Raw genomic sequence first — 22,264 nt, forward strand, 5'->3', positions numbered from 1 at the left:
ACACCATCCTCCTGCCTCAGCCTCCCAAGTAGCTGGGACTACAGGGGCCCGCCACCACACCTGGCTAATTTTTTGTATTTTTAGTAGAGATGGGGTTTCACCATGTTAGCCAGGATTATCTCGATCTCCTGACCTTGTGATCCGCCCACCTCGGCCTCCCAAAGTGCTGGGATTACAGGTGTGAGCCACTGCACCCAGCCTCCAACAAATGACTTTTTAAATAAAATATGGTTCTCACTTTCTCTTTTTCCATTGACTATTCTGCTTCCTTTTCCATGGGAAGGTCCACGTAAAGGCTCTGACACTTTCTCGGGGACACACTGCTAAGGTAATATCAAGAATTAGTTTCCATTTTAAAATTATAATGAGTTGCATCAACAGTTTCTTATCAATCTCTTTTTATGAAACTGGGTCTCACTCTGTCAACCCAGGGCTAGAATGCAGGGGCCTGATTATGGCTCACTGTGGTCTCAAACTCCTGACCTCAAGCAATCTTCCCACTTCAACTTCCTGAATAGCTGGAACTACAGGTGCATACCATCATGCCATGCTAATGTTTCTATTGTTATCTTTGTAGAAACAAGGCCTCATTATACTGCCCAGGCTGGTCTCAAACTCCTAGGCTCAAGTAAATCTTCTACTTCTGCCTCCCAAAGTGTTGAGATAAGCAGTGTGCACCACCACACCCAGCCCTAATCAATTTCTTTAAATCAGTCTCAATGTTGCCCAGGCATGGTGGCTCACACCTGTAATCTCAGCCCTTTGCAAGGCCAAGGTGGGTGGATTGCTTGAGTTCAGGAGTTTGAGACCTGCCTGGGCAACATAATGAGAACACATCTCTACACAAAAAATACCAAAAGGAGTCAGGCATGATGGTGTGTGCCTGTAGTCCCAGCTGCTTGGGAAGCTGATGTGGGAGGATCACTTGAGCCTGAGAGGTGGAGACTGTAGGGTGCCAAGATCATGCCACTACACTGCAGCCTGGGCAACAGAGCACGACCCTGACTCCCCAAAAATATCAATTTAAAATGTAAGAATGAAGAGAGATACAAACAAAAAAGAAGCCTAATTGGTCAATGAAATATGAGCTTAAGCCAAGAAAGAAAAGAAACAACATGAGGTACAGTAAAGTACATGGGGAAATAGATCTATAACAGAGCCTTTTGGTCTTTCATATCCCTGATAATACTAATTAATATTTATGCTACAATTAGTTTTTTGTAAGTACTTCTGTGATAGAGTTTATTACTATAAGACATTCAATTAGCTAAATATGGTCATCTACCACTACCTGAAAGAACATTATTATAACAGAGAGAGAAAACTGGAACTTTCCATCAACATTCCACCCAGAAAAAGAATTGGTCACCAGAATTCTAGAGTAATGTATGGCAGACACATGAAAAAATGCTCATCATCACTGGCCATCAGAGAAATGCAAATCAAAACCACAATGAGATACCATCTCACACCAGTTAGAATGGCGATCATTAAAAAGTCAGGAAACAACAGGTGCTGGAGAGGATGTGGAGAAATAGGAACACTTTTACACTGTTGGTAGGACTGTAAACTAGTTCAACCATTGTGGAAGACAGTGTGGTGATTCCTCAAGGATCTAGAACTAGAAATGCCATTTGACCCAGTCATCCCATTATTGGGTATATACCCAAAGGACTATAAATCATGCTGCTATAAAGACACATGCACATGTATGTTTATTGCAGCACTATTCACAATAGCAAAGACTTGGAACCAACCCAAATGTCCAACAATGATAGACTGGATTAAGAAAATGTGGCACATATACATCGTGGAATACTATGCAGCCATAAAAAAGGATGAGTTCATGTCCTTTGTAGGGACATGGATGAAGCTGGAAACCATCATTCTGAGCAAACTGTCACAAGGACAGAAAACCAAACACCACATGTTCTCACTCATAGGTGGGAAATGAACAATGAGAACACTTAGACACAGGAAGGGGAACATCACACACCGGGGCCTGTTGTGGGGTGGGGGGAGGGGGAAGGGATAGCATTAGGACATATGTCTAATGTAAATGACGAGTTAATGGGTGCAGCACACCAACATGGCACATGTATACATATGTAACAAACCTGTACGTTGTGCACATGTACCCGAGAACTTAAAATATAAGAATAATAATAATAAAGGGTAATGTATGGCTTGAAAAGGTATATTTAATAGAACCTGAGTTGGGACTAATAAAAAGCTTAAGAAATGTTAATCTAAAATCTCAATGTTAAGATTCCAGTTCAATGATACTAGAAAATATATTGTAACCCTCTTTGCTACTGATGACCTATTTCTAATTTATTTCCTTTTTAATTATGGCATAATTTCTCAACATAACACATCAAAACTTATACTCCCTTAAATATTAAAAAATAATACAAATGTAAGCAATATTTTAAATACAATATTTAATTGTTAGATACATTAGGTATATTATATTACTTACAACATTCCATTATATAAAAATTCATTTGTCTGTTTATTCAGATTAAACAACTATTAAGACTGAATGTCTCATGCCTGTAACCCCAGTACTTTGAGAGGCTGAGGCGGGCAGAACACTTGAGCCCAACAGTTAAAGACCAGCCTGGGCAACAAGGCAAAACCCTGTCTCTACAAAACTCAGCCGAGCATGGTGACACAGGTCTATGGTGACACAGCTCTACTGTTTCAACTACTTGGATGGCTGAAGTGTGAGGATCTCCTGAGCCCAGGAAATGGAGATCGGAGTGAGCCAAGATCTCACCAGTGCCCTCCAGCCTGGGTGACAGAGTGAAACCCCATCTCAAAAAACAACAAGTAAAATGCTTCTTACATGGAAGACTATATTCTAGGTACTCCAGGATACACACAAATATGTTTACTGACCTCCAGTAGCCTATAGTATGCAGGAGCTTCCAATGATTATTTAAACAACTAAATAGAAAACCTTCTGACATTCAAAATTTCAGAATAGGATATAAGGACTTTGAGTGGTTACTTTATTTTTTAAGATGTAGTCTTGCTCTGTCACCCAGGCTGGAGTGCAATGGTGCGATCTTGGCTCACTGCAACCTCCGCCTCCCAGGTTCAAGCGATTCTCCCACCGTGGCCTCCTGAGCAGCTGGGATTACAGGCATGCACCATCACGCCTGGTTAATTTTTGTGTTGTTTTTTTTTTTTTAAAGACAGGGTTTCACCATGTTGGCCAGGCTGATCTTGAACTCCTGACCTCAGGTGATCTACCCACCTCGGCCTCCAAAAGTGCTGGGATTACAGGTGTGAGCCACCACGTCTGGCCAACTAAATATTTTAAATAAACTACAATGACAAAATTATGATGATAAAGTCTTACCATATTGGTATTAAGAGTCTCTGCTTCTAGAACTGGTTATTTGCAGCAAAATACATGTTATTCAATTAGATGAAGTGTTTTATATAAACTCTTCATGGACAACTCATAAAACACACAAAAATCCCTTCGCAATACAAATTTTGAGAACATAAATTTAAATTTCTATGTTTCCACAATTTATATTTTTAAATCAGATACAGTCTTGTTATGTTGCCCAGGCTGTTCTCAAACTCCTGGGCTCAAGCAATCTTCCTGCATCAAACTCCCAAGTAGCAGGGACTACAGGTGTACACCACCACACTCAGCTATTTTTCTACAATTTTTAATATTATTTTAGTCTCACTATAGAACCAATAATATAAGTAGAGAAACAATCTCTCCTAAAAACTATATGATACCAAAATAATAAGTTTCCAAGAAGAAAAGCTATATGCTAAAGTGCTGAACCTTTTTGCAACTAAAAGTTACCAGGAGGATTCCATGATTACTGCAAATAATTTGATCCACTGAAGAGTTATACAGGCATAAATATTATGAAAGTCACACTCACAGGATTTAAAAGTCAAATTATTAGTATTTATCCAAATAAAGCTTAATCAAATTTCATATTTCCTCTATTGGAGAAAGCATTTCCTAATGTGATTTTCCTGTCACTACTTATTTTCCAGTTCATTTTTTTTCAGCTCCTACCCTGTCACGGTACTTATCAATCTTTGTTAGTTACCAAAGTTAAACAAATTTTTTCAATCAACTAGCCATATATATGTTTTTCTCTGACCCACTTTCCGTTACCACCATAAAACAATGACAGATAAACCACTGCTAAGTTTGAAAAGTAAATACTATGCAAAACTACATTCAGAGTGAGAAAATTAATTTTACAAGAGACCACTTTACCTTAGCAGCAACACTCAACACTTCGTCATCCAATGCAGGCAATGAATCCACACACAGTTCATGGAAAATGCTTGGGAGCAAAAATACACAATGAAAATGAGCAAGTTGATTTCTTTACAATTTTTTAACTGCCAGTTTATATCCAGCTTCCCCCTCAAAAAAGGAAAGAATAACCTGGGGAAAGGTCAGTGATCTATATATTAAATTATGATTCTTGATATAATTAAAATAGGTCCTCTGTTCTAAAAATAGATTTTAGTTACCTATTTCTGCCTCCACCTGTCTAAATCTATAAAATATTCAATGAAAACTAACCTTCAGCTTCATAACAAATAGTGACAGTCAATATATTGGCAGAGCCTGACAATAATTTGCCCTCACAAATTATCTGTCCTGAAGCTGAACTTAAAACTCAATTAATGGATGACATAAATTTTGTTACCTAAACTGGAAGAAAACTGATGACCTAAAACAAGGTAGAAAGATCCACTGTCTCTTTTCCATAATCTATCTCTGGTTAAAAGACTAATCTGCATCACTTCAAATTGGCAGTCTTGATTCCTCAACATGGAACCCACTTAGGAATGTCCTATTGCTTTCCTTTGCCCTAAATCGGTACAGGAAATCCCATGCAATATTTGAAAGGTATGAAAGCTACATGTACAAAAATCAAATAACAAAAGTGTATGTTCTTATTGAGAATACTTTTCCCAGAAAGATTAAAATATTAACAATTATAAAATCCCATTATTTTCACTCTATAGGTCCTACTTTATTCAGGTCCACATAAACTAGCAAGCCCTTAAAATTTTTCATAGGCACTCAGACACCCAAGGAGAGAGACTGCCAGAAAAACAGAGTCCTGGTAGTTGTACCTCTATTTCCCTAAGTACTATCTAAGTATCTGTCTTCCTATGGGCTCCCACTTCCAGATTCCACTTCTGCAGGGCTCCACAGAAGTCTCCAATCTTCAAATCTTCAGCCTATGAAAGCACAGATTCCTGAAAGGATGGCCTCAAATGACCAGGAGTAGGAGCCCTCTATATCCCTGCTCCTGAAAAACAAGCTAACTGGAGTCTCCATCACCTGCACCCAGCATAGACACACTACCAACTACCCAACTGAACTCCATGACTGATTTGCCAGCCAATCATGCCCCTGACCCAGCCTACATGGACATGGGAAGGACATCAGTGAATCAGGAACAGAGGCAGAGGTGAAGAGGCCACCTGTCCTGGGCCACACATCTATGTAGTCCAGCAATCTCCAGCCCCTTAGTACTCCAGGGGCTCTAAGCCACCCCTCTGAAAGTCAGGACGGAAATAGATGACACCACATTTCTATCTGCTGTAGACACTCCTCCCAGTGTCTCAAAATGTTTTAGCATCTTTCAGTAAAATTCTTCAAGTTTGTCAGTCCTTGATTTAAACAAAAGGAGCAAACTTTTTAGAGCTCCCTTGAACTCTTTATCAAACTTCTCATAAACCCCAATATTTTGATCTCTTATTGAAGAGTCCATACTCCTATCCAATCCAGTGTTGTTTCTCTTCAAACTTGGCCTTCCCCTGCTCATTCCATTTTTATCTACTTCCATCGGGTTCACCAGCTAATTCCATTCTCATACTATCCACTGGGTGCACCGGACTCACTCCCATTTGTATTATTAAAGCACATGCAAATAGGATATAAAAAGAAGGAAGAGTACTGGGCCTCAAAATGAGTTCAAATCTCATTTCTGCCAAGTCCTATGTCTAAAAAAAAAGCATCCTAATCTCTTTGAGCCTCACATTCTCTGAGAATCACTTGACCAGAATGTTCAATACAGGTAAAAATACTAGAAAGTATTTTAATTCATTCTAAGATTCCTTAAAATTCTGTAATTCTATGTCCTCTTGATTCTGTCTATAGGAAAACTGGGAATACATACCCAGCAGAATTTTAAAAAATAATAGAACAAAAGAAACAGCAAGAAAAGCAGAGAAGAAAGTTCTAAAAAATCAAGACAAGATTATAGAAAAGTCATGGAAAAAGAAACAAGACTAACAAAAGTATTATGGAAGTAGCAGAAATACTTGCCTAAATGGAAAACCAAACTGGGAAGTCAAATGATTTCTCTCTAAGACTTGCCTAAACTTGCTTTTGTAAAACCTACAGTCCTATGGCCAAAGCTAAGTAAGATTTGCCCTAAAGCCTTTGATGGTAAAAATAAGATACTGGTTACCACTGAAATTGTCAAATTTATCTGGACAATCTCTTCCACTAACCACATTCTAACAATAACCTTAAATGACAGTTTAAGGTATTTAAGGTATTTAAACTCTCATTAATTTAGACATTAATTAAATTAATGAATCTGATTAATCTGATTCAGACCTATACCTTGATCCAAGTGCTGCATGGATGTCTATCAATCTATGCTGAGGAGCAAGAGAAGGGATTTGGAAGCCAGGCAGGCTGACGGTCCAACTGTAGGCCAGCTACTTTGTTAACTATGAGATTATAAGGCAATTAATCAACTGCTCTAATCGATAGTTGTTTATTTAATAAACAGTAGGTTATAGGAACACAGATGTTGTGATGGCTTTATGAGATGATAAATGCATAGAACATATTAGGATGTCTAGCCCAGAATACAACACTCAACAGATATTAGTTTCTTCCATCTATGTTTTCTTAGTTAACATAATTTTTTAAATCTATAAAATCCTACCTGACTGCAGATTCATCAGAACTTCCAACATCTATTAAAGAAAAAGGTAGAATGCATTTTAAATCAATAATAAATGTACAGAATATTAAAAGCATAAGAATGCACAGTGATGCATGCCTGCAATCCAAACTACTTGGGAGGATGAGGCAGGAGGATCACTTGAGGAATCTAGAAGTTTGAGAACAGCTTGGGAAACACAGTAAGACACTACCTTCATAAAAAAAATTGTGCACACTTGTGTGTATGCTTTAGATCCTGTTTTTGTTGTTGATGGTGGTGGTGGTTTTGTTTTGGTTTGTTTTTTAAAAGCATAAGACTGATGCTTTGTTACAAAGAATTCCTTAGGGAGCATGCCTGGGACCTTATTAGAATTAACATTAATTTTACCTATTGGTAGGTAATTAATGCAGTAAGAACTCTTCCCTTTGCATTTATTAGATGTAAAGAAGAATAAATTTATTAAAATTTGGTATCTACAAGTGAACTGCAGTATACAAGTCATCCTAGCCAAACCCTATGAGATTGAGTAAAAATGGTATTGTTAGCAGAACAGGTGTGATGAGTCAACAGTGTCAAAGAGCATGATTTCTGGACCAAAATATGAGGAGCAGTTAGAGGATACAGTAGTACCCCTTATCCACTGTATGTGCGGAAAGACATACTTGACATGTTTTTCTCTGCTCTCACACCACAGCAACAATCATCAACAAAGAAGGCTTCTGTGACCAAATGTGTGGAGAGTTTTTCCCCACCAACAAGCAAGCAATCATTCCTGCTGATGGCACAATTCAATTCTCACACCCTATCTTCAGATTACATCAGATTTAATTTATAAATTAAACTTTATCATAGATATGTATGTATAGAAAAAATAGTTTGTGATTCAGTACTATTCATGGTTTCTTGCATCCACTGGGGGTCTTGGAATGTATCTCCCACAATTAAGGGGGAACTACTGCACTTATTTTGTTATAACACAACACAGCCTCTCTAGCTCTTCAGTTCAAACTGTTCAGTTTAGGATAAAACACCCTATCACCAGAAGCCAGCAAAACATAGTAATCAGACCAGAAACAGGAATCCTTGCAAAAACTTTGCAGCTGCCAGTGGAGAAGAGCTCAAGAGAGATCACTGTGTTACTCTGGCTAATACTCTTCTGGGGAAGGTGCTGGGTGGTTTCCTTAGTTGTAGCTATTTGCTCTGCCCTACATATAACAAGGCCCATGTTCACCTGCCATTTTACCTCCCACAGAAAGAACCACTGGAAAGATCACTCCTTTAAGAGCTTATCCACATTCAAAGAGAAGCTTAAGAAACACTGGGGAGGTGTGGCAGGCTGCTGGGCAGTATTATCTGATGTGAAAAATATATAGAAAGAAAACTATCAATGCCCTTTTACTACCAGAATGTTCCAATGCTTGCCGTTCTCCCTAGTAGGAGAAAAAAATTCTTTTTCACCTCACATAAAGCAAAACTCCCTTGCCATCCCTCATAACAGAATCTAGTTGTAGGTGAGTCATGTCATCATAATACAGGCTGTTGTCAACCTCATCCCTCAAAGGAAAAGGATCAGTGAGGAACATATGTATTTACCTATAGCATTCACTGCCTGGTCTTATTTCCAACCGAAGGTAAGTATGAAAGACTTTGTGATTCCAGTTTTATAAAGTACAACCCCTTGCGCTTGTCCCCTTCCATGGCTAGACAGTATATCTGGACCCACCTCACAGAGCAAGATGCTCCAGGTTGTGCTGTGTGGTACGGCGTGGTGTCCTTTTCCTCAACCCTTTCCATTATGTGCCAAATATCTATACAAATCATGTTTTCTAAGTATGTAAAGCATACCTCATCAGCATATATCATTCTTTACAATGATAAAAAAGCAAAAGAAAAACAAAAGGACAAAGAACATCTTAAATGACTACCTTCAATTGCCATGGAGCTTTGATTTTTTTAACTATTCAAAAAGATATCCACAGTATTATTCCAACTATATGACTCTTCTGAAAAAAGTAAAACTATGAAGACAGAGTAAAGATCAATGGCTGCCACAAGTTGCTAGTGAGAAAGGGAGAGATGAACAGGCATAGCATAGAGAATTTTTAGGGCAGTGAAACTGTTCTGTCAATAATATAACAGTAATAGATACATGTCATGTCATTATACATTTGTCCAAATTCACAGAATGTACAGCATCAAGATTGAAGCCTGATGTAAACTATGAACTTTGAGTGATTATAATGTGTCAATGTAAGTTCATCAGTTGTAACAAATGTACCACACTATGGTGGAAAATACTAACAATGGGGGAGGCTATGCATGTGTTGGAGGCATGGAATATACAAGAAATCTCTGTACCTTCCTCTCAATTTTGCTGTGAACCTAAAACTACTCTAAGAAATAAAGTTATTGATTTAAAAAAGATATTCACAGCAGGGCTCAGTGGCTCATGACTGTAACCTCAGCACTTTGGGAGGCATAGGCGGGTGGATCACCTGAGGTCAGCAGTTCAAGACCAGCCTGGCCAACATGGCAAAACCTCACCTCTACTAAATACAAAAATTAGCTGGGCAAGGTGGCAGGCACCTGTAATTTCAGCTACTTGGGAGGCTGAGGAAGGAGAATCACTTGAGCCTAGAAGGCGGAGATTGTGGTTAACCAAAATCGCACCACTGCACTCCAGCCTGGGAGACAGTGAAACTCCATCTCAAATAAAAAAAAAAAAAGATATTCACTGTTTATGCATCCCAGGATCTCCAGAATAATTAAAATAATAAAAAAAATATGGCCGGGCGCAGTGGCTCATGCCTGTAATCCTAGCACTTTGGGAGGCCAAGGTGGGTGGATCACCTGAGGTCAGGAGTTCCAGACCAGCCTGACTAACATGATGAAACCCCGTCTCTACTAAATACAAAAGATTAGCCGGGCATGGTGGTGCATGCCTGTAGTCCCAGGTACTTGGGAGGCTGAGGCAGGAGAATTGCTTGAACCCGGGAGGTGGAGGTGGCAGTGAGCCAAGATTCTGTCATTGCACTGCAGCCTGGGCAACAGAGCAAAACTCTGTCACAAAAAATTAATAAATAAATAAAAAATAAAGATATTCACTGAACCTGTTATGATGATATATTTAAGCAAGAGACAGTGACCCTAAAAATTAGAGATCATTGAAGACCAAAGTGACAGCATGTGGTCATTATATTTCTCAAATTGAAGTATATGAAATATATAAAATAAATAAATTTAATTGCATGCTTAGGTAAGAAAATATTGATAAAAATGATTGAATATCTTATTTCATAATTCTAAACAGGGATTTAGCACAATATGAAAACTAGATTATTCATGTAATCAAAATAAAATACAATTTTTATTCTAATTTTAACTCAAAAATTATTATGCTTATTTAATTTAACAATTCTACTGAAAGCTTAATGAGATAAAAAGGACAGATTATAATTACCTAACATTGCTATGGTAACTTATATACAAATACCTGTTAGTCACCAAAAGTCAAAAAGTAACCAGCATTGCAACTTAAGATGGATCATACAACAGAAATTAGTACCAAGTTACCTTATCTTATAATATTATGTGTTATTAAAATGAAATTTTAAAACAACACCAAAAATTAAATTGGGGCTATAAGCGTTGTGCAGAAAAGATTTCATATAGCAGGAAAGAGACTGCCGTCCTTAGAAAGGCCTGCATGCAAGGCTGGCCCTTGGCTGGTGTTAAGGAAATTGGAATTGGGAGGGTTTCCACCATTCCCTGAGAAGAGTGGCTCACTGTGTCTAAAGTGCTTATAGAAACAGTGTATTTACTCTAAACAGCTGCTTTCCTTGTAAGAGTCTGGAATTTGGGTACATGTAAGGGAGAGTAATTTCCACAGAAAAACTTGGATACTTCATCTCTAATGAGACTCTGGTACTGGTAGACATCACTGCACATATGTTGTCAAAATGTGAGCCTGGGAGAATTAAGCAGATCCCGGGCACTCCACAGGAGAGAACTCCTGGAGGCTTGAGCCTGGTTTCCTCCAGAATTGACCACAAGCACCTTTTTCCTCTACTAATTTTGCTTGTCCCCTTTCTTGTAATCACTTAAAGATCTGAGTATGACTATTTGCTGAGTCCTGTGAGTCCTTCTAGTGAACCACCAAACCTGGGGTGGTCTTGGGAAACCTTGACACAAATACATTGCGTAAGATTTGTATTAAGTTGATATGATATATGTAACTGTAAAATCAGATGGCTATTTCACAGAATAATTTTCCCTAAACTGTTTTTCTTTTCTTTTTTTCCCTTGATATTTGACTTGGAGATTCTTGTATTTCTATATCTATCCACAGGAATAAAGCCATAAAAGGAATAAATGACACAATAATATCAGAAAATAATGTGGAATAAGCAGCAATCCTATTTTAACTGAATAAAAAATAGAGAATCTGGGTGATTGACAATATGTTCTACAATATGAATGTTTCTAGAAAAAATAATGAAAAGGTGGTCAATTTTCTGCAATTCAACTGGGCTTAATTCCTTTTTATAATAATTGTGCAGGTCAGGTGCAGTGGCTCACACTTGTAAATCCCAGCATTTTGGGAGGCTGAGGCAGGAGGATCACTTGAACCCAGAAGTTCCAGACCAGCCTGGCAATATAGTGAGACCTCATCTATTAAACAAAAAAAAACCAAAAAACAAAAAAAAACCGTAAAAAGAAAATTAGCCAAGTGTGGTGGTGCGTGCCTGGGGTGCCAGCTACTTGGGAGGCTAAGGTGAAAGGTGAAAGGATCATTTAAGGCCCGGAAGCAGAAGTTGCAGTGAGCCAAGATGGCACCACTGCACTCCAGTGCAGAGCAACAGAGGGAAACACTGTATCAAAAATAAATAAATAAACAATTGTGTATCAGGCCAGATATAACCACACAAAACTGTAGTCCCAGCTACTCAGGAAGATGAGGTAGGAGGACTGCTTGAGCCCAGGAGTTCAAGGCTACAGTGAGCTATGTTTGCACCAATGAATAGACACTTTATTCTAGCCTAGGCAACATAGAGAGACCCCATCTCCTATAATAATAATAATTGATTAATTGTGCATCATTCAAGTAAATTGTATAACTGGAGAAAAACATATGACTATTGAATATACCATAATAGTCTACTACTGATCATAGAGTTCCTGTTTACTTGCTTCTCATCTTTTTCTTTGTTTCTTATAAAACTAAAAACATGATTCACCCATTAAAGGCAGTTCATTACAGAACAGGTCAAAAAGTCAAAAGAATTGCATCCAAACTGTAGAATGTGTTATCCACCACTCCTCGCGAACAGTTGGATTTGGTCATTAAGAATCAGCAGGACTTTTAACTTGGTGTCTGTGTGCACATGCGTGCGCACATATGTATGTGTATATGTGCATGTGTGTATGTGTATGTGTATAAACTATGACAGATAAAACCATTTTGCTTGTGTAAGAATATGTAATATAACTTGTGCTTCTCATGAAGGAATTGCTTTTCTGTCTTCTGTGCTCAGTAGCTATCCTCAAAAAATAATCTCTTATTTGTATGGGTGCATGCTGGTTCAGTTTTACAGTTCTTATTGCCATTTATTTATGGTACCAGAAAGGGATTGCTGAGTTCCTGGTTCTAAAGATAGTTACTTTCTTAGTGACACAAATCAATATGTAATACAGTTCACCCTTCAACAGCAAGGGTTTCAACTGCAGCGATTCACTTATATGCAGATGTTTTTCTGCCTCTGCAATCCAGAGACAGCAAGATCCACCTCTCCTCTTCCTCCTCAGCCTAATCAACCTGAAGATCTTGAAGACCTTTGTCAGGATCTACTTATGCTTTATGAAAAGTCAATATATCATTCCTGATGATTTTCTTTCTAACAGCTTCATTTCTCTAGCTTACTTTATTGCAAGAACACAGTATATAATAATGCAGCACAAACAAAATAGGTGTCCATCAACTGTTTATGTTATCAGGAAGGCTCCCAGTCAATGGTGGGCTATTAGTAGCTAAGGTGAAGGAATCAAAAGTTATACTCAGATTTTCAACTGCACAGGGATCAGAATACCTCACCCCCACATTATTCATGGGTCAACTGTAATTATTTGTTTACTAAATATAAACAATTTATTATAAAAATGAAATAGAAGATCCATTTGTATAACAAGTCCAATTTGTTATAATGTGACTATAGAGGAAACATACAACATACTAACTTAAAAGTCTTTTTTCTTGTTTATGCAAAAATATTATATAGGATTTTAGGGATCATAATTAAATAAAGGAATTTTTTCAGACAATCATGTTTGAGATTATAAGTTAGCTACAACTACCTTCTTAAATAAATCTGAATTTCAAACTAAAGAAGTTAAATTTTAAAAATTAATTTACATATGTATATACATATATGCACATTTAATTTACATATATTTTTAAACTGATCTTTTTTTATTAACATTACCTTAATCTTACATCTTACTTTTTACTTTCTAATCAAGAGTAGGAACACCAAGAGAAATAAGAAATTCACTATCAGAAGTCTTACCTGGTTTGTCATTTTTAAGTATGTTTAACATGTTTTCATGTTCCAAAATTTGTTGTTGAATTCTACGTATACAAAAGTAATAAATAAAATTGCTATTTTAATACTGAAATAAAAAATATTTACCAAACATATTAAATTCTAAAACCATTTCAGGCAATATCAAACCTAATATCAGAATTTTAATGTCCCATATACTTCAAATTTTTAAACCTTACAAGCTTATTAAGCTTATAATTAAAGAAGAAAAAAAGTGAAGTACTCATAAATGGAGGAAGCATAGCTCAGTAAATGAACTCTAGTTAGCTGGACATCATGTAACGTGTCCTACACTCAGAATAAATCCTCACTCTGTAACTAACAGATATTTTGTTTTCAGACAAGTTGCTTCTCTTAGGCTCCCTGGTTTCTTCTAAAAAATAAGGATTTTGCTACCTTACTTCAGTAGGTTGTTAGGAAGATGTAATAAGATTACATGTTTAAATGTTCAGGAAATAGTAAAGCAATGGAATGATTTATTCTTGAACTTTATTGCTTGGTGTGTGTTTTTCTATAAGTTCTAATATTCAATTGTTGCAGTTTTCAGAAAATGTTATTAAGTGCTAATTTTGGTTATTAGTTGTATTCTTTGTGGCTTGTAATTCAGGGCATTTTACCTAATTCATAACTAATCTGATTAAAATAGATTACCTAATTGTCTCCCATCACTGAGCTCATCAATCACACCAAAGGCAGAAAACTAATAGGTGTCAAAACCTGGGCTTGGACAACTACCTCTCCTTCTCTACCTCCTCAAACTCTGAGCCAGCAGATCTGTGCTAGGACGCTGGATCTCCATGGTCCTCTCCAACTAACAGATGAGACAAAACCCTGCTTTTATTGTTTTTCACTTCCATGAAGGAAATGCAAGTTGACATTTTGTCATTTCCAAGACATGTACTAGCAACAAGTAACATCCCCTTATTACTCAGCTCTGTTCTCATTTCAGAGATCACCTTACATCAATAGTTTTATAGTGATAATCACAATTTCAATATTGGGTGTCTTCTGTTTTGGTTTCACTCACACTGCTTCCTTGGAGCTACTCAACAAATAGTCAAATGACCTTCCCGGGACTATGCAAAATATGGAATGCTTTCTGAATTTGTGTGCCATCCCTAGGCAGCAGCCATGCTTACCTGCTCTGTATTGATCCAATTTTAAAATATGTGCTGCTGAAACAAGTACAAAGCCCTGTTTGATACATGGATACTCATGAGTTACGGATGAGGCTTAGCTCTGTTAAATCCAACTCACTGACTTTAGATTCAGAGAATTTTATTGAATGGCTTCCTGTGAGGTAGAATTTTAAAATATATTTAAAACTCCTGGAAGAGTTGTGATTAGCCCAGGAGATTTTCATTATCATAGAGACACATTAATTGAGGGGCCAATTGCAAGTTGGTTCCCACTACTCGGTGGAAAGATAACATGGAACCTTCTGCTATCTAACCAAAGCTGCTCCACAGGATGTAAAAAGGCCTCAAGGTACAGATCTGATAGCAAAAGGGAAAGGGAACCCTAATCTCTTCCTGCAACATGATTTTAACATCCCTGACTGTTGAGAGCAATCCCAACTAATATTGGTTAAAGAACAGACAAACACGGGTCTCAAAGGATAACTTACCATGAATGCCTAGGCTAAGTCTAGCTAAGATGTGGGCTCCAAATAAGGTTTGTAGTGTAGGGTGAGGATCAACTTGCTCGACATTTGTGTGGGTAAAGCTAGGAGGCCTAGCTGCCAGATCAGGGTGCTGGGAACAACGACTGAGTATAAGTACATAAATTAATAAACACCGTAGCTTTGAACTCTATGTATGAATCACCACAAAAATTGAGGGGTCTGAATGAGTGAAGGCATCCTGGTGGCAAAGGTCAATCATTATCAGATTGCAGGACTGGTTACAATGGCAACAATACAGGAAGTGAGTCCATGGAAACAACAGAAAGATCAGAATAGCCTTTTTCCCCCTTCTTCTGACTTGTAAAGAAAGATTGCCTTCCTTGGACTTAGGAAACCCCTTAGCTTCTTGGAAAATTCAAAGAAGGAAGACACAGGAGATAGTCCCACGGGAAAATACAAGATTTTCTGCTAAATTGGACATTTCAAGACCCAATAACTAATTAGAAAAGTCAGGCCAGGCATGGTGGCTAGCACTGTGAGAGGCCAAGGCAGGTGGATTACTTGAGCTCAGGAGTTCAAGACCAGCCAGGGCAACAGAGAACTTGTTTCAAGGAAAAAAAAAGAAAAGGAAGGAAAAGAAGTAAAAAATGTGGCTCTTTTTATCCCATGCATGGGGATTATACTTAGAATAAAATGAACAACATTGAGATCCCTAGGGATAAAGGTCTTAAAAATCCTGAAAACATCTTGCACTCTACTTCTAACTAATCTAGACTTCTGCTTGATTTCTGGCTAAAAGGTAGACTAACTCATTGCTATTTCAAACCATCTGAACAAAACTAGGAACTCTCACCTAATGAATAAGATGGAATAGTTGCAATTATTTTAAACTTCAATTCAATATTAACTGGCCTTTTAACATAAACACTTACTTTGTCAAACAGCGAGAAATAGCGTAATCTTCTGCATCTTGTCCACACATGTCTTGAGTAAAGACATTAATATTTTGTTTAAGAAGGATGTTGACAATACCCGGTGAGTCATAGTGCACAGCAACCATGAGGGCTGTTCTAAAATAACAAGGAAATCACTCCACTCAAGAACTTTAATAAAGACTTTTTTAAACAGCTAGTTTGATACACTTTACCAATTTAATATCCATCTGTCAGTGTCGACATAATAACATTTTGCATGTACTAGCTTGGGTCTATAAGCATCTAGGGTGCTCAGGTGTTCATCTTTATAAATTGTCACCAAGTCTAAAAGAAAAGGACAACAAGGAAGCCTCCTGTCCCACTGGGGTATGACATAATACAAGTTGCTAACTTACAGTCCTTTGATAGCCAAGAAACTGTGCTGAGGTCACTTATCTAAAGTAGGTAAAGATTTAGATGAAGATTCCCCCATTGCTTTCCTAGTCTGATATATTGTAATTTATATCAGCTAGGGGTCAGATAAGAGCTATCTGCAGACTGAAAACAACAACAACAATAATGATGATGATGATAATACTAGTAGTCATAAACTAAAAGTCCACACTTTAAAAATTAATAAAACTGGCCAGGTGCAGGGGCTCATGCCTGTAATCCCAGCACTTTAAGGAGCCAAGGAGAGCAGATCACAAGGTCAAGAGATCGATACCATCCTGGCCAACATGGTGAAATCCCATCTCTACTAAAAATACAAAAATTAGCTGGGCATGGCGGTGCGCGCCTGTAGTCCCAGCTACTTGGAAGGCTGAGGCAGGAGAATCGCTTGAGCCTGAGAGGTGGAGGTTGCAGTGAGCCAAGATCACACCACTGTACTCCAGCCTGGCAACAGAGCCAGACTGCATCTCAAAAAAAAACTTAATAAAGCTAATACAAAACCCTTTAGCTAATAAAAGATTACAGTACCAAAAACATCCAATTATAAATAACAAACACTCTGTATTATAGGAGAAGATGAATCCTACTATACTGTTATGTTACTCAGTCCAAATATTTGCTGATCTATCTGATTATTCATGGTGATATTTTTCACTATATGCCAATAATTACATTAATCTTCTTATTAGTATTTCTGACTTAAGTGACTGTTACCACTCTAGAATACTCAGGTTTCATTTAAAAAGAACTACTGTACCATCTCAGGCTATCAACGGCATGTGTACTTGCTTTGTTTTTCAATAAAAATTCCACCATTTTCTCTTTCTTGCAAATTATAGCGAATAAAAGTGGGGTATTATTGTCCTATAAAACAGCAGAAAAAATTAATAATTCACAAAATTACATATTTCTCAACTGAACTGAAAATCTTCTCTAAGGTGCTTTGAACTTCAACATACAATATACAAAGGAAGTAAATGAAAAGCAGTCCCTTCCTTCTCACTCCTCTGTGCTTTCTGATGTGCTGCTTTTTGCCTTGCAAACAACCCTCCTCTGTCTCCCCGGATTAACTGTGGTCATTGCCAAAACTCACTTTAAACATTTACCAGTCCCAAGAATCCTTGCTGTGATCACAGCACTTAGCATGGTACATTGTAATCATTTCACTGTGTCCCACTGAAACCAAGAGCTTCTTGAGGCAAGGGCTGTATCTTTTGTCTCTATAGCCCCAAAACCCTAAGACACAGTAGCAAACATTTTAAGTTTTTTACATAAATTAATGATCTAAATTATTCTCACTAAAGCAGTGTTTCTTAAACTATATTCCAAAGAATATTTGCCTTACCAGAAGTATTATACCCCAAGGGAAAGACTCCATGACCATCTGCATTTGAGAAGTATTATAAAACTGTATGTTATGTCCAATAATCAAGAAATCTCTTGAATTTTACCTAATCCCCATTTGACAATACTATTTGGGGCAAACATTAACATTTGAGGAATTAAGAGTTTTAGGGGTACAGTTGCCAGAGCTTCCCAATGCAGGTGGAGGTTTTTTCTGGGTGGTACGAACTTGCTTGATTCACTTCTATCAATGGTGTCAGGATCCCAGATGCGAATGTCAGGCACTCCTGCTCCAAATGGGTCACTATGGAGATGAGCTTTGAATTAAGAGAGATTGGCTTCAAATGCACTTATTTTCCTTATTATTAAATAGTCCATGGGTTTTTTCCCTAATACAAGAGAATAGATTTTTATCTTTACTGTTTGAAAGCTCAGTATGTTCTGTGTAAGAGAAATAGGTTTAAAAAACTTAAGAACAAATATTTAAAAAACCAAAGCTCAGTAAGAAATATTATTCTAATTATAATGGTAATCCCGGGACCCCAGGGCAGCTCTACTTTTTAAATCCATTTTTATTGGCTTCCACTTAAAGGGCTACTTAAAATTATTTTTTATTTTAGACAAAATATAAATCCAAAATAAAAACATAATGGCTTATCAAAAAAATTCTCATACTGATCCATATGAATTATTTCTGGCATAATAAAAGCCAGTAAGTCACTTGCATTTCTAAGGAAGAGCACTGAGGAGAAAGATGTAATATCTGCAATATTCATAAATTATCCAACTATAACCAGGAATAACCTAAAAAGGCTTCTAGGCATTCTTATGGGCAGAGAATTATTTGTGGTATATATAAAGAAAAGAGTTTCAAAAACTTCTAAATTCTAAAATTCAACTCCATAACTGAGGGATTTATATACTCTATAGACTATATATTATAACAAATACGTGCTGACTTAAAAACCTTGAAATCTGTATCGAAATATACTATAACATAGGAGTTGTAAACTCAAATACTTACAAGGACAAAGGAAGGTTGCCTGAGTTAAGGAAGTACTAAGGTGGGCACAGTAGCAAACTGGAGAATACATGCCTTTTCTAAAGGGGCAACCTCTGCACAGCAGACCAAACAGTGATAGAAACTCAGGGGACACCAGATTTGATTTTTTAGAATAAGCCTGAAGTCCAGATATCTACACCAGTCTTCTAAATTTTACATGTTGATTCAACTTACAGAGGCAAACAAACAAATCTGTGTACCACATTAGAATATAGCCCTTGTGTTTTTATATTCGCTATTAAAGTGTTACTAAATGGTTGTGTATAATCCAAGTATTTGCATGTAAAATATTTTCTTTCTCTAGCATCATGTTTTACCAAAAAATCAGACTCTCATATATAATAAAAATTGCTTAAAAAAAGACTCATAATACCTGCTTCAAGAATTTTTCCAACATTTATTCATTTAAAATATATTTGTATATAATTTTCCCAGATTGTTAACCAAATAGATAATTGGTTCATAGGACTGCTAAAACTAAATTATTAAAAGAATTCATATCTGTATTTTTATTAACTCCATGGACTTCAGTGTTTAAAACTGACATTTTGGTTATGCTAAAGCTCTATAAACTTAACAAACATACTGAGCTAGTTCATAATACAACTTCAACTAAAAAAAATAGTTTAGGATTTGCTACTATTCTAATTGAGAAAGCCCAACTTGTAATGAACATTTGTTGACACATAATCACCTGCATGGTGACAAAGGGACATCAAATCATGAAAGGATCAGCCTCTACCTATTGAAAGATTACCCATAAGCAAATTTCTAAAGACTCTGAATGGTAGTGAATGATTAATTGTGGGAAGGAAAAGGTGTTATTCTGTAAGCTGAGAGATATTGCCAATAATATTTCCTTTCACTTCCCAGTCACAGACGTAGAGAAAGACAGATAAGTCAGGCTAATATTACTGAAAAGGAGAACTTTGAAGTAGCACCTATCAAACGTCAATTCTTCTAGAGATTTCTTATGTTTCTGAGATACAGAAATTTATAGGTTGCAATTATCTATTCTGGGGTTCTTAATCAGGAGTGTATCCAAACCTTGAGGGTTTTTTTTTTTGTTTGTTTATTTTTTTGCTGTTATTGTTGTTAGAGGCAAGTCTCGCTATGTTGCTCAAGCTGAACTGAAACTCAGGCTCAAGCTGGGACTACAGGAACATGTCACTGTGCCTAGCTTCAAGAAAACGTTTTTAAAAATATTCAGACCTTATTAGGTGTATTACATCAAAATCCTCAGGGGAAAGCCTACAATTGTGGATTTTTAACAAAATGTCCTCAGGTCACTGTAATGCACAATTCTGAGAATTAGTGCAGCAATCACTTCAGTCTCATCTCTCACCCACATGGCTAATTCCCTTTATCAGTTGGACATGTGGCCAAAAAGAGAAAAGAGTAAGAGATAGTGTCATTTATTAAAGCTCCAGTTAAGTTTCCTGGGTATGGGTAGAAAAGAGACAAGTAAACTCAAAATCCCACTTGATTTTGCTATTTATAAGCTCCTTATCTCCCACCTTCCCACCAAGACATTCTAGGTTTGAGAGGAGTCTTTAGACTCTTATCTAAGTGGCTGTTTCTGCCAGGATGGACAATAAGTCAGTTAATAATTTGTTCCACCTTCTGCTGAAGTTTTTCTCACTTCATCACCACATATTCACTGCCAATCTAGTTTCCTCAGAGTCCTCCTAAAATTAATCTCTAGGTAAGTTTCAACTCACTCTCATTTTCAAACCAAAAATTATTAGACCCAAAGCTAAAGAGCACCTTGTCTCAACACATAAACTGGAAGAACAATAAACTAAGAGAAAAAAAAAAAAAACTCTTCTTGGCATTTTCCCTCATTACCTAATTTCCAAGTGACCTGCATATTTCTGATTGCTCTCCTTTTCCCTTCCCATTTTCCCCTCTTAAGGCTTCTTGTGCCACTGAGAGATGATACATCAGTTTTTCAGAAAATTATCAGCAGCAGCAACATGTCCACTTATTGTAAGTTGCTTTAGTTTTGTTTTGAGTTTTAAGATAAAGCCTATTTCCAGGGCATAATTTCTTTCCTGTGTTGTTTTACACTAATTGGTGGTGGTGGGGGGGGGGGGGCGGGGAAGGAAAGAATAACCCTGCACAGAAAAAAGGTTGAAAAGGTTTTACCTTTAACAAATTCACAAATATTTTCCAAAGTGCATTTTATAAAGCTGTACCCTTTAATGCTCCTTTAAAAGTATCAATATTTAAAATAAAATCTTAGACAATTATTTCAAAATAATTTGCATTTGCATTCAGGGAATGGTTGAGCTTCCAAATACAAAAAATTGACCCTTACCTATGTCAACGTTAAAACAAATATTTTGAGAAGAAAATTGATTGATCTATACCTTGTCCAGTGCTTCAATATCTGCATCATGGGAAAGCAGTTTTTCTGCCAGTGAGGTGCTCTCACTACACGTGGCATAATGGAGAGCAGTGTTGCGGTAGATATCCTTAAGGTTTGGATTGGCGCCATGTTCCAGCAGAATAACGGCACAAGCCTCTTCCTGGCAACGGACAGCCTGTCCGTATTAGACCAAGAAATAGATTGTAAACTCTAAGAAATTCAAAATACACATTCCACAGGTTTCACCAAATAGTTATATTTAAATGAGATCAATTTATTTTAATTCTATGTATGCAAATCAAATCCATGTCATGCTAAAAGAGTTGGCTCTAATATATCTGTATCAAAGGTGTTCTATTTTCTTTGTCACAGATATCAATCTGGCATTTTCTGCTAACCAGGAGAGTGACCACTTTCACATGGCCGCTGGCACAGGCCAAATGTAGAGCAGTTCTACGAGAGTAAGAGGACTTCTTAGGAAACTGTAGTGCAACATCTCAAAACATACAATCATTCATGTAACTGTAAAAATTGAAGAGCATGTTTTTCCTCTGCCTTCAAAACAAATACTTATTTTTTTGAAGAAAGTACAATACTTACTAGCTCTTATTGCTCACTGCCTTAATGAAAACAGCAGCCTATCTGAATAGAAAGAGCTCAGTCTTTGGATTCAGTTCAATTAGGATTTGAGTCCTACTTTAAATCCTGTCACTTGCCAACTATTTCTTAGCCTTTCTGTGCCTCAACTTCCTCATTAATGAAGATGACAATAGTAGCTATCTCATAGGATACCACTGTGATGCTTAAATGAGAAGCTATGTATTTAGAATAGTTCCTACAACAACTCAATAATTGTAAGATTTTTGTTTTTTGAGACAAAGTCTCACTCTTTTGCCCAGGCTGGAGTGCAATGATGCAA

At 37.0% G+C, this 22,264-nt stretch overlaps 1 non-coding gene and 1 pseudogene across 1 annotated transcript; both read right to left on the reverse strand.

The window, feature by feature from the left end:
* The window catches only part of LOC129135432 (putative ankyrin repeat domain-containing protein 20A2), a 45,081-nt pseudogene that overhangs the window by 18,983 nt on the left and 3,834 nt on the right, over positions 1 to 22,264 (reverse strand).
* LOC112206681 (U6 spliceosomal RNA) lies at positions 14,658 to 14,764 on the reverse strand. The gene has a single exon (XR_002941116.2). It is a non-coding gene; the product is annotated as a U6 spliceosomal RNA (small nuclear RNA).

Source organism: Pan troglodytes, chromosome 14, assembly GCF_028858775.2.
Source record: "Pan troglodytes isolate AG18354 chromosome 14, NHGRI_mPanTro3-v2.0_pri, whole genome shotgun sequence".
Taxonomy (NCBI): domain Eukaryota; kingdom Metazoa; phylum Chordata; class Mammalia; order Primates; family Hominidae; genus Pan; species Pan troglodytes.